The sequence below is a fragment of the Mizuhopecten yessoensis genome, unplaced genomic scaffold (assembly GCF_002113885.1).
Source record: "Mizuhopecten yessoensis strain PY_sf001 unplaced genomic scaffold, ASM211388v2 scaffold827, whole genome shotgun sequence".
Taxonomy (NCBI): domain Eukaryota; kingdom Metazoa; phylum Mollusca; class Bivalvia; order Pectinida; family Pectinidae; genus Mizuhopecten; species Mizuhopecten yessoensis.
The window spans coordinates 177472-189100 of record NW_018403741.1 but is presented as its reverse complement, the minus strand read 5'-3'; the positions used below and the strand labels follow the sequence as shown (position 1 = coordinate 189100).

The window sequence follows — 11629 nt, the reverse complement described above, 5'->3', positions numbered from 1 at the left end:
ATTGTCAGTTGCTGGAACACAAAATCACGGCCGGTTTCGTATAAATATTATTGATCTAAACTGCTGGAGACCGCTTAGTATGCGTGGCGTATTTGTATTCATTTCGGCAGCTCATGAAAATTCCAATTTAATTTTCCTCGGGAGTGAAGGGCTCTACTAGATTATGGTCAGTTTTAAAATCCGCCGATTATTTTCCTTTTAGCAATTTCTTGTGCCGTTGTCCTAATCTGACATTCATATTATTCATGAGAGTAGTAATTCATATTGTCCGTGCCCGAAAATTGGAATGGACTTACAAGGCTGAAAAACCTGTTAATCGCTGTCTGCTGAATTTTAACCGCTTGCTTCTCGTAATCTGAGCCGTCAATCGCCTCCAAATAAATTCATGTATTCCTCTTACTTTGCTGGTATTTCAAATCAATTCGTTGCCGATGGTGGTTTAGGGAGAATGGCTGGAGAAAGCAGGAGTTTACGAAAAGGAAAAGATGGATATATATTTACTTACAGGGACCTATTTTGTTATTGCAGATTGGAGTTTCTGATACTGCACAGTTAGTAGAGGAACTACAGGAAGGTAGAAGGTAGGTGTCTATCCACATTCCTAAATTAGTCATCACAAGGATCTTCCAATTTTCCTATAAGCGCACCGACATGAACATTTCATGTCCTAGTTGGATGTGTCATTATAAACAGAAATCTGTAAAAATATAAACACGTCAGCTTAAAATCTGCCCTAGATAATCATAGTGAGCGGTATAAACCTGCTTTGCTTTGTCATACAGAAAAAAATATCAAATCTGTTTTATTATCATTATTTATTCTTAGTATTACATTTAAATCATGGTTGTGGTTAAATTTAAAAATACACTTGTTGTCGGTGAAACCAACAGAGCAAGTAGCATGTTTTCTCAGAGAGGGCAGTTTTATTATTATTTAACAGAGATATTTTTCACGGACCGTCTCATGTAAGGATCCAAGCATTAAAATAGTTCGGATAGAACAGTGTTATGGTGGGAGTCATTAGGTACATCTATATTTCATCGATACTCCAATAAATATTTTACATTTTTGGGGACCTGTACGTTTGGTTTTTTAAATTTTGAATTTGCTGTTGTTGACTTATGTAGACTAGAATTGCCACCTGGGGCAGTACATAAATTCTACTACACATTACAAACGAGTGTATGTGTGTGTATGTGTAATAGAAATAACAAAAAATATCTACATAACAATACCCCGGTGACAAAGTGTTTCAATGTATTTATACGTACATCACATATGTACCGGGTGGTCGAGATACAATTATCACTTCTGTACCCCAATACCTCTAAATCAATGCCCAAGTTGGTGAGATTTGTTTTTTATGGATAGTGTTACCTTGTTTATATGACTTCTTTAGTACCCATAAAATGATATCATTCACGTGCGTTGATGATAAACGCCACACGATACCCTAATACACTTCAGTGCGGACTCATTTCATTATCACAACGGGACCATTTCAGCCCGTAGCAGGACGTCTAGCTACTCATCTATTTTTATATTTATTTCTGATTCAAAACAAAAATTAAACTTTGGATGATGTTGATGTATTCCAAGTATGTATAATTCAAAATAATTATGACAATATGATTTAGTTGTTTATTTTAGTATGTACTGATTTAAATGTGATTCATGGTTTTTAACACGGACTGTGCTTTTTATATGAATATTATGATAATATGGAAAACAAGAGAATTGTGAAATCACATCTAATTTATGTTCATATTCATTTCATTCAGAAGTCAGGATTTCAGATTCAGAGAATAAAATTAAACAAAAGATTACAATGAAAAATATAATATAATATTTTTTTCAAATATAATAAATTATATAAACACAATATTATTTAAAAAAAAATCATTATTATAAGAATCAATAATGAATATTTTGTGTCATGTTTGTTTTGAATTATAGACTTTGCTTGTTAAATGATATATATATAGCTTTAAAATGAAATATGCTTAGTATTTTAATATGAAATTTCAAACAAAATTTTACAAACCAATTATATATATATTCTTTATCTATATAATTAAGAATTCGAGACATTTACGCATTTATGTGTTTAACAGAAACACGAATTATTGAAAAAAACTAGATACAAATTTAAAGAAATATGAATTTTCAAGTGTGTGTATTTGGAATTATGTTGAAAAAAATAATTTAAAAAAGAAAGTAAAAAAATGTTTAAGTTATGTGATAACAACATTACGACGAATTGCATTTCTTCTAACGAACAATACACGTGTTAAAAATCATGAGACCATTCACAAATATCATCGGGATGTAAATGAGGTGATGATCTTTGCATGAGTCAAAAGTTTTCACAGACGGGCTAGGAGGTAGGGCAACTTTTACCATACAGATATATCGAATATATGTCAGAATCGTCTAAAACAGCGTTTAAAGTATAGACTAAATGTTGAACTTTCCATTTCATCGACGCTATCACTGGCCTACATGGCTATCTTAATGAGAGCAATTAGCCTTAATATCCTAGAGTCCTTTGCTTGGTTGGAGCTAATGTCGGTTATCAATTCTATATCAGTTTAATATTTCCGCACAATTTGACGATATGAGCGGCGAGTATTTCCAAATTAAGTACTTCACGCTTGAATGCTTATACAAAAATGTAATTTACCACCCCTAGAAACACTGCTAGATATGTATTACCGGCAGGCAGAGAGGCGATTACAGATGACCCTGTATGCAGAGTTCTAATGAACTAAACAGCGAGAGCATTTACTGAAAAATAAAAAGGTCTGTTTCTTTTGGAGAAACATCCCCTGGACGATGTTTGTAACACACGTAGGGCCTTCGGGAGGTATGAAAACAACTAATTTCTCCTCCATCTTGTGATATTTTTGCACTGGCAGGATAGCAATAATAGCCGCCATGGAAATTGCTTCTATCAAATATCCATTTTATCCCTTCTGACAATCCATCAAACCCTACGTGGACGTTATCAATTGAACTCACTGAACAAAAGAATTTGTGTCATTTATCAGCTTTGCCCAGGAAAATATCCCTGACTTTCTTCTGACAGCTGGGTTTTCCAATAACTTTTCTAAATCCGCCACTTTTGTGCTCCAACAAACACACTCAAAAATTGCACGAAAAACTGTTCTCTTCGTTGATAAAGTCATTTATCGGGGAATTTGTTCTCCTGACCTTCATCTTCGTTGGACTGTCTGAACATTAGATGTGATTGTGGTGCACTTTCTGTAGCCGCTAGAAGTACTGGCATGTCACATTATTCCCGCTATACACTGCACCAGTGTCTCTGCATCCTCAATATCGCTCTCATGTTTAGAAACAATTTTTATGCACAGAACTACAAGTCTTCTATACACAAAATAAATGTGTACAATGTCTTTATACATGAAAAGATATAAACAATGTTTGTGCACATAAATATATTTATGTAATGGACGTTTACTTGAAACGATAAATACACTATATGTTTACATACATGACAGGATAAGTATTAAGTTTGTATATATACAATGTAAGTATACATGAAAATATCTATACAATGAAAAGAATTCATATGTACATTTAGATTTTTACATTGTATGTGAAGATATATATTTATATATAAATATATTTATAATGTATGTTATACTGAAAAAGCTTAATCGATGTTTGTGTATACAAAATTATATTTACAGTACATGTTTATATGAAATAATATGAACACTGTATACTTGAAAATATGTATATACATGTATTAACATGTAATACAATGAACTTCAACAAGATTCATTTCTATATGACGTCGAATGGTTTCCGTTACAAAAATAAAAACACTTTATACCAAATTTTATAATATTGGAAATGTATACAAATGGATAAAAATAAAATCATGTTTCATTAACAACTTTCATCATTGAAAAACCAAAAAAATACAATATTACAAATATTTTACTTATGACATATTAAAATCATAATAATACTATGCTAGCACCATCATGGGTAAATTAGTAAACTATTGGTTCAAATATTCATTATTTTGAATACCTACAAAATCAGCTTAATAAAGAACTGAACATTGCATATAGATTCGACAAAATGTTTATGTATGCTTGCCTATCTTAAAAGGTGGATACTTCACGTCAATACTATACTTTGATATAACACATGTTTGATGCAAATAGTTATCTGTAATCGCAAGTGGTTAGCAGAGAGGGTAAGATGTAATCAAGACACGTAGCCATCATAAGATAGAAAATCAAGTTTTATGATACGGGACTTCTCAATTTGCATAAACCTACAGTAAAGGATATTTATTTCGATGCTTGTGACTATTGATAAAGTCTGATAAAATCACGTTATTTAGATATAGAATTAGCAATATGCACTAATATATGTTAATTGGATGCTAAAAATTACTTTAAATTAAACAAAGATAATTTGATTAGCTTTGCTCAACAGGATAAAAACCTTGAAGCTCTTCAATAAAATCCAATATATGTTTCCTTGCAATTCACAAGGGTCGTGACGGAATCTAAATTGTTTACCATTATAATGTTATCAGATCGCCCCACATATTTGAATATTCGATTTAACAGGTTTGTTAAACTATTATCCAGTAATGTTGAAATTGGAAACCAATTACTCTTGTTTACAAAAAGATGAACATATTTTTGCCAAACTACATCAAGTTTGAGCTAGTGATATGTATTTAAAAGACTTTTACTATTTGTGATTTACTTTATCAGATGTTTCCCCGAAGAGAAGACAGACTATATTGAAGAGTTCCTTATAAATAGGATGTTTACAGTTTGACAAGTCTAAGAGTCTTCATTAAAATGGTCCGTCATTCAGGTTATAGATGTCGTTTACCAAATAGTCAAAAGATCTGACCTAACCGTGAAATTTGATTGCATGATTAGAGATGAAATCTCTTTAGAGGTTTATTATGCTTTTCTACCACCATCTAGTTCTTGTTTTCCCAGACAATGTAGATGTGTTTGGACGGTGGACCGTGTAGACGGCAGGTGTTGAAGTTCCGCACAGGATATACCACTGGTGTGCAGCACCCATGAAACTGCTTTTTGTAGGGTAGTTCCCGTAATTAATTTCATTTGTTCAGTATTATGCGAACCTGTGCGATGATTTAGCAAGACGATTTTGACTTATAGGTGATATCAACACGATACCTGTTGCCATACATTCATACGATGTACCATTCAGAAGATTGTGAAAAGGAAAAACGAGGTTCCTTTTCCGACGACTAAGCCTTATGACTTTTCTCCCGTCTAGGTTGTGAATAGGTTCCTGAAAAACTCATTAAGATTAACACGAAGCTGAAAATTGCATTCGTAGTACATAGAAATGATAACAAATAGAAACCTCTTTTTCACATATCTATGCTTTAATATTGACAAAGATAAAATGATATTGTATTGAAGCCTAACAGGGCGTAGCTGTAACGAAACCGGACCACAAAGCCTTAGATATAACGTTGATCCATCATTTCCCCTAGTGGCAAACGTACATTTTTAAAAGCTGCAAACATTTATTACTCTCAATGTTTGCAATGAAATATATCAATATTTTTAAATATAGTTTTACTCTTCAGTTAAGCATTCATGCGTAATATTTTTCATATTTTTTATTTTTATTTAAAAGGACTTCCCTTATCTAAATTGCGTTTTGAATTCCGAAACACCTGTAAAAGTGCAGAGTGAATTGCTCTTAGATAGCAATATCCGTAAATGATTATAAATCTTGGACAAGTTTCATGTAGTGTTAAAGTTGAACCACCTTTTAGTTTAATATCTTATTTTAGTTTAGCGTTTGAATTTTACTAAACCTAATTTGACTAGTCATCCGCTGCTCTTTTATAACTGAACTTCCACATTTACTCTGTTGAATGAAGAAACCCCTCTTTTACCATTTAAAATCTGACCTTTTCTGAGATAAATCAAATAGCAATCCCTTCTATCTTTCGAATTCACACTTTTCATCCAGTCATTTGAGTAACCATCCTTGTTTCATTCAAACTCTCACTTTTACTATGTTACGTCGAGTCATTTAGGCTACCACCTTTACTTTTCTATTTAGGAAGCCCTGCCTTATGTTATAACCGTTCACCTATATTACGTGAATCGAGTAGCCCCCGACTTATCATTTGAACTCTCACTTTGAAATATTGTAATCGAGTAACCCCTGTTCTATCATGTGAAATTTCACTTTGACTATATATATATATATATAGTGCAAAACTCATTCTTTTATGATTTGAACTTTCACATGTACTCTTATTTGAAATAAGTAGTCCTTTTATGTGGAGGGTCCGGTATAAGAGCTAAGTCAACCAAGTACACTAAGAGTTATATATACATGGAAGAAAGTCAAACATTCACTTTTCTATCCTTTCTATACTTAAGACCCCTTAGTAGTTGGATCGTAGCATTCCCAAATAGCAAAACAAGAAAATCACGACATTGCAGAAAGCACAGCAAATATTTACTCCGTTAATAATCGCAACCTATCATCCTATGTAATCCCGAAAGAAGAAACTCTACAGTTTTAGTAGAATATATGGTGAATGGTATGATACTAGAGTATAGCACGGTGGTCGTCCTCGATTTATAAACTGATTAGGTTATTATCAGTGATCAAATTACTCTCCAAGGAATACCGCCACTAGATAATGTAATTATTTACATGATTGAAACAAGATATAAATGGCACGATATGTCTTTCTCTCTGTAAGAACACATTTTGTTAATGTTACCCAACTAACTTAATCGTGATGATAATATATTTTAAGTTGACTGTTATCCTTAACTATTTAATGCATTAACAGAATCAGTATTCAATCACTTTATGTCTGATTGTATATTAATCAGTGTGCACATTGAGAGAGAATAGACGTAAATAGTTTTTTTGTCAAGCTAACCATGCTTTCGTAAATATTAACGTTTATACTAAGGAATAGTTTATAGATTATACCCGTTGTCAACAGTCTAATTATTGTCAACTTCAATTGAACATTTTGGATATAATTCCAAACATATAACATGTTAATAATATGAATGTTTTTCGGCTATACCATATATTGAGTTATTTATTTAACAGTTTAACAGTGGCGGGTAAGACCACAACCCCAAGTACAAGAATCTAACAAATGTCAAACATACTTGATCCATAATTATTATGATTGAGTAGAAGTTGAAACTGATACCGAGGTACTCCTCTGTTATGCCATCACGTGCAAGTGCACGTCCATATCAAGACTCTATGAGAGCATTCAACGGTTGATGATTCTAGATGGAAATATATACCGATCATTTTAGTAATATACTCAGTCAAAACAGGGGAGCTTCTCTGATTTTCTACAAGAAAACATATATATTTCAGTGTGTATTAGTGTATTTAGTTTTTTGAAAATTTCTTAACACTATTAACAATTGATAAAATACAAAACAAGAGCAGCTTCAATTTAATGTGTTTAATATGTTAGCACAAGATATCACAAAATGTGATATTTCACAGGTTGTAAAATACTTATCGTGTTATCCTATTCAGAGGAATGGTTGACACATATTTCGTGGATTTTTTTCCCATTCACTTCATAAACCAGGAATTGATTTTTGTTCCCAAGACATAATTATTAATATAAAATACTTACATTGCTAAGATAAGATTCGTTTTAAAGCTGTTTTGTTTTTAAATGTCATCAAACAAAATATTTTTTAAAAGTTGTAGAGCATTGCTTGCGGCTGATAATTGATGTCAGCTTTATACTATGTCACTGTTATAAATATTGTTCCTTCAGTGTTTGCGTTTTTAAATGTAACTATATCATAAAGTTAACTTTTTTTAAGCAACACATCTTTTATACCCAAACGCATAATTTATATCGTTGTATTCATTTATATATATATATATATATAGCCACTGGTCACAGCGAGTATATTCACCTGCAGATTTAGGATGATATGTAAATTTTAATGATAATGTAGTTTTTTGCTACGATTATAAGTATGAAATTATAAAACAAATCCAGAACAGGATTATTGCATAAGTGATTTGAGTTAGTGTTTATATTATCGTTATAACTACAAACTTAGATTGAACCCGTACTAAATGCGTATATATTTTATACAAATACATGTTTTAGGAAAGATCAATCTTTGCAACCTTGGCATACTTATTACAAGGACAATGATGGACTAGTAACACAATATAATCCCGGAACAAACACAGGATGGTGACAAATATCAGAGGAAACTTGTATGAAACACTTGAATGATAATTCGACACGGGTCACTGGTCACATCTAATCAGGTATCCAATAAACTGATTATGTTTAAGACGTTTGAAACTGTCGCTGCTTCAATGTCATTATCGCCGAGATCGTGCCGTTTGCTCAATTGCGGAAGATTTCGCAGGGTAAATTTATCAATAGTGTAGCCCTTTTGATCGACTCTGTATCATGCCCCTACGACGATATAGCTCTAATGAAATTGGTTTTAATCAGCTGCGGCAAGACATCCAAAGGCCACGTAAAACATACCATGTAAAGTTGAGTATTTTATTTTTGTAAAATGCATTACTTATAAGGATAATGAACAATTATTTTAAGATATTTCAATGTTTGTGTAACCTTCAGGCAAAAGTGGTGATTCAATTAAATTTAATAACTTCAGTAATATAATCATTTTAGACGTTTGCGTTTCTATAATTTTAATTCACTGCATTTTTATATCAATTATAGGGTTATTATTTCAAGCGATAAAGATTACTATGTAGATACATTTAACTTTCGATATAGTAAAATTAGGAAATTCTATAAGTCGTTAAAGTCGTTAATATCTGTTTGATATCAATTCCATTTGAGTACCTGGCTAATAAAAAATCTTCACAAAGATAGCACACGGACGTTGATTTTTAGACTTAGTTAATAAGAACAGTAAATTGGACAATTTTTAAAAGATAAAAAGAAAAAAACACCAGTTGAAATAAAAAATAAGAAGAAGAATAGATATATACACACTATAAATATATTTTAAAAACGAACATGATTACAATCAGTTTGCTATCGACTCATAAAATATCTTCAAAAATAAATGTTTACAAATACATATATTCACATTCTTTTCATGTGTTTTGATTTAATAATTAAATAGATCAGGCAGTAAGCACACCCTATATGAGCCCTTTCTCGACTCTTAGTTTACAATAACATCTGACTAATTTGAAAAAAAGTATATGTACATGTATACAAATATACAAATATACCAATATATGATTAAAATACATTTCATTTTAAAGATGATACCCTTAAAGATATATGTCAAATATTTCTTTCTCACGAATAACCTTTGAATCGTAATAAAATGAAAGAGGTGAAAATCGTTTTATTCTTTTACTACTGACAACATCAGTATAGAAGAAACAGTTAAAAATCGATAGCGTCAACATAAAGGAACAAAATCAAACTTCGGATTCAGTTTTATATCAGTTCATGACTAATATCATTTATAGGTAAATTGCAATGCATTTATATAAATAAACTAGCCAAAATAACATGCGACCAGGTTAACAAGTTTGAAACAAAAAGGTACCCCTGATCAGACGCAATATCATGTATACAGATGTATGTGTGTGTATAAATTAAACAAATCGTTGAGACCTCTTCAGCTGTCTGTGGTAGTAATTATTTAAACCAATTAGAAGCTGTTAGTTTGTTTATTATTAGATAAGAAATCAAGATATTCGTAGACAGAATTCAGAGTGGTGATGAAAACTGCGCCGGGAAAAAAACAAAATGGACAATATTGCGATAAATCGGGTAGGATATCATACCAGTGACGGTATAATTATGGCCCAGAGATATCATGTGAGCGTAATTACTCGACTAATTGATTAACTGTTTATAATACTCAAGGGAAGTTGAAATAACGATACTATTTAATTGAGGTCAATATCCAGTTAAGCGTTTTATCTCGTTATTTAAGATCGAGGGTCGTTCAGCAGTTAGTGGCTCCTTAATCGAAAATATCATGTATTATAATGTCAACACTAGTACCAATTTGAGGCTTCTTGTTTTATTCTTAAGAATAATATTAACTCTCCGTAGAAAATTAACTGGTGTCTCGGAATATCTTAGATTTTTCGGAATGACTCAATCTAATCATGAAATGTGCATGTCCATCGAATCAAAATGACCATCAGATACATGTCCCACACATGAACTTTTTCATGTTGCAAAAAAAGATTTATGAATTAGAAAATAATCCATTTAGATCAATAAACATGGGAAGGTCTCCACTTTTATTTAAAACAATATTTAATTCATTAAGTAAATTTATTTCAGACGTCTTTGATAAGGACAGACTGATTTTCTTTTCATTTTCCTAAGTAGTTATATCGAATTAGAAACCTAAAAGAGTCTTTTTGAAACCAATGGATGAAATATAGTCAATTGTACTAGATTTCAATCGTATCACTTTCATGTTTAGGTTTGCATACAACCATTAATATATACAGTAAACGAGACTCTTACATAGATGGCTTGAAACGTTTTTGAATAATTCAAATACACTTTAATACTTTAACATAATATTAATATTAACCTATATATTTACTTCTGTTTTTGATATTTAGCTTAAAACTACTTATTCTAGTAACAATATGTAATAAATTAACTAATAGGGCATCACATTTCAATACACAAACAACAATGATGAATATTCATCGCTGATAGTTAAGGACAGGATAATTGAATTAGCTCATCAATAAAATTAATACCTTGTGCGTTACAGGCAAACCTAAAGCACTATAATACTCCGAAGAAAACATAATTTGGCCTAGCCTCACCTCGCATGGGATAAATACTCTGTACTTATGAATAGCGATATGCGTGTAGAGGGAATTAACTATGCCGACCTTTCCAAAGAATTCATCGGTAAAGGTCACCTCAGCCAGGCTACTCCAATTTATCACTCCTTTTGGTACGGGCAGAAGGAAAACATTAAAATTAAATGCATGGAATAGGGCCATCAAAACTCAGAGCGGTCGTAATAAATTGTTGGAGGGATGCCCATATATTATCCTTGGTTAGTCTTATACACAGCGAGAGATTGTAACGTAGAATGGTGCAAGGGAAACGATCTGTACTGGTTAAGTTTACGTACCGTTGCTACATTTGTCGTCAATCCTGGAACAACGGTCTCCTTGCGATTAGATAGTCATTTTAAGACATCAATACTGACAGTTCTAAAACAATGACATGTTAGTATTATACTATATAAAAGTATATATTTAATTATATAAACAGCCGTAACTATGAAATAGATGCATACCTGAGGTATAGTTCAATGTCGTTTTCAAGACGTCCGCTTTGAAAATTTATTTTGAAGTAATTAAACATAATAAATAATAACTCTTTGCACTGCTCATGCAGGTTTTGTTAGTGAATTTTTTCTCAGTGATGTTGTTGTTGACGAAAGTGTCAGACCTAGCAAAAGATGTCAAATCAAGTTTCATTTGGAACCTTTAATATAATTGAATTCAAATAAAACAGTATCAATAGTAAAATATAATCTCTAAAAAGATCTCGATTGATTTG

At 31.6% G+C, this 11629-nt stretch overlaps 1 long non-coding RNA gene across 1 annotated transcript in view; it reads left to right on the top strand.

The window, feature by feature from the left end:
- Positions 1-228: 228 nt before the first annotated feature.
- The window catches only part of LOC110453154, an 84834-nt gene continuing 73433 nt past the window's right edge, over positions 229-11629 (top strand). The window contains exon 1 of the long non-coding RNA XR_002463259.1: positions 229-581. This is a non-coding gene — a long non-coding RNA (uncharacterized LOC110453154). The remainder of the gene's footprint in view (positions 582-11629) is intronic.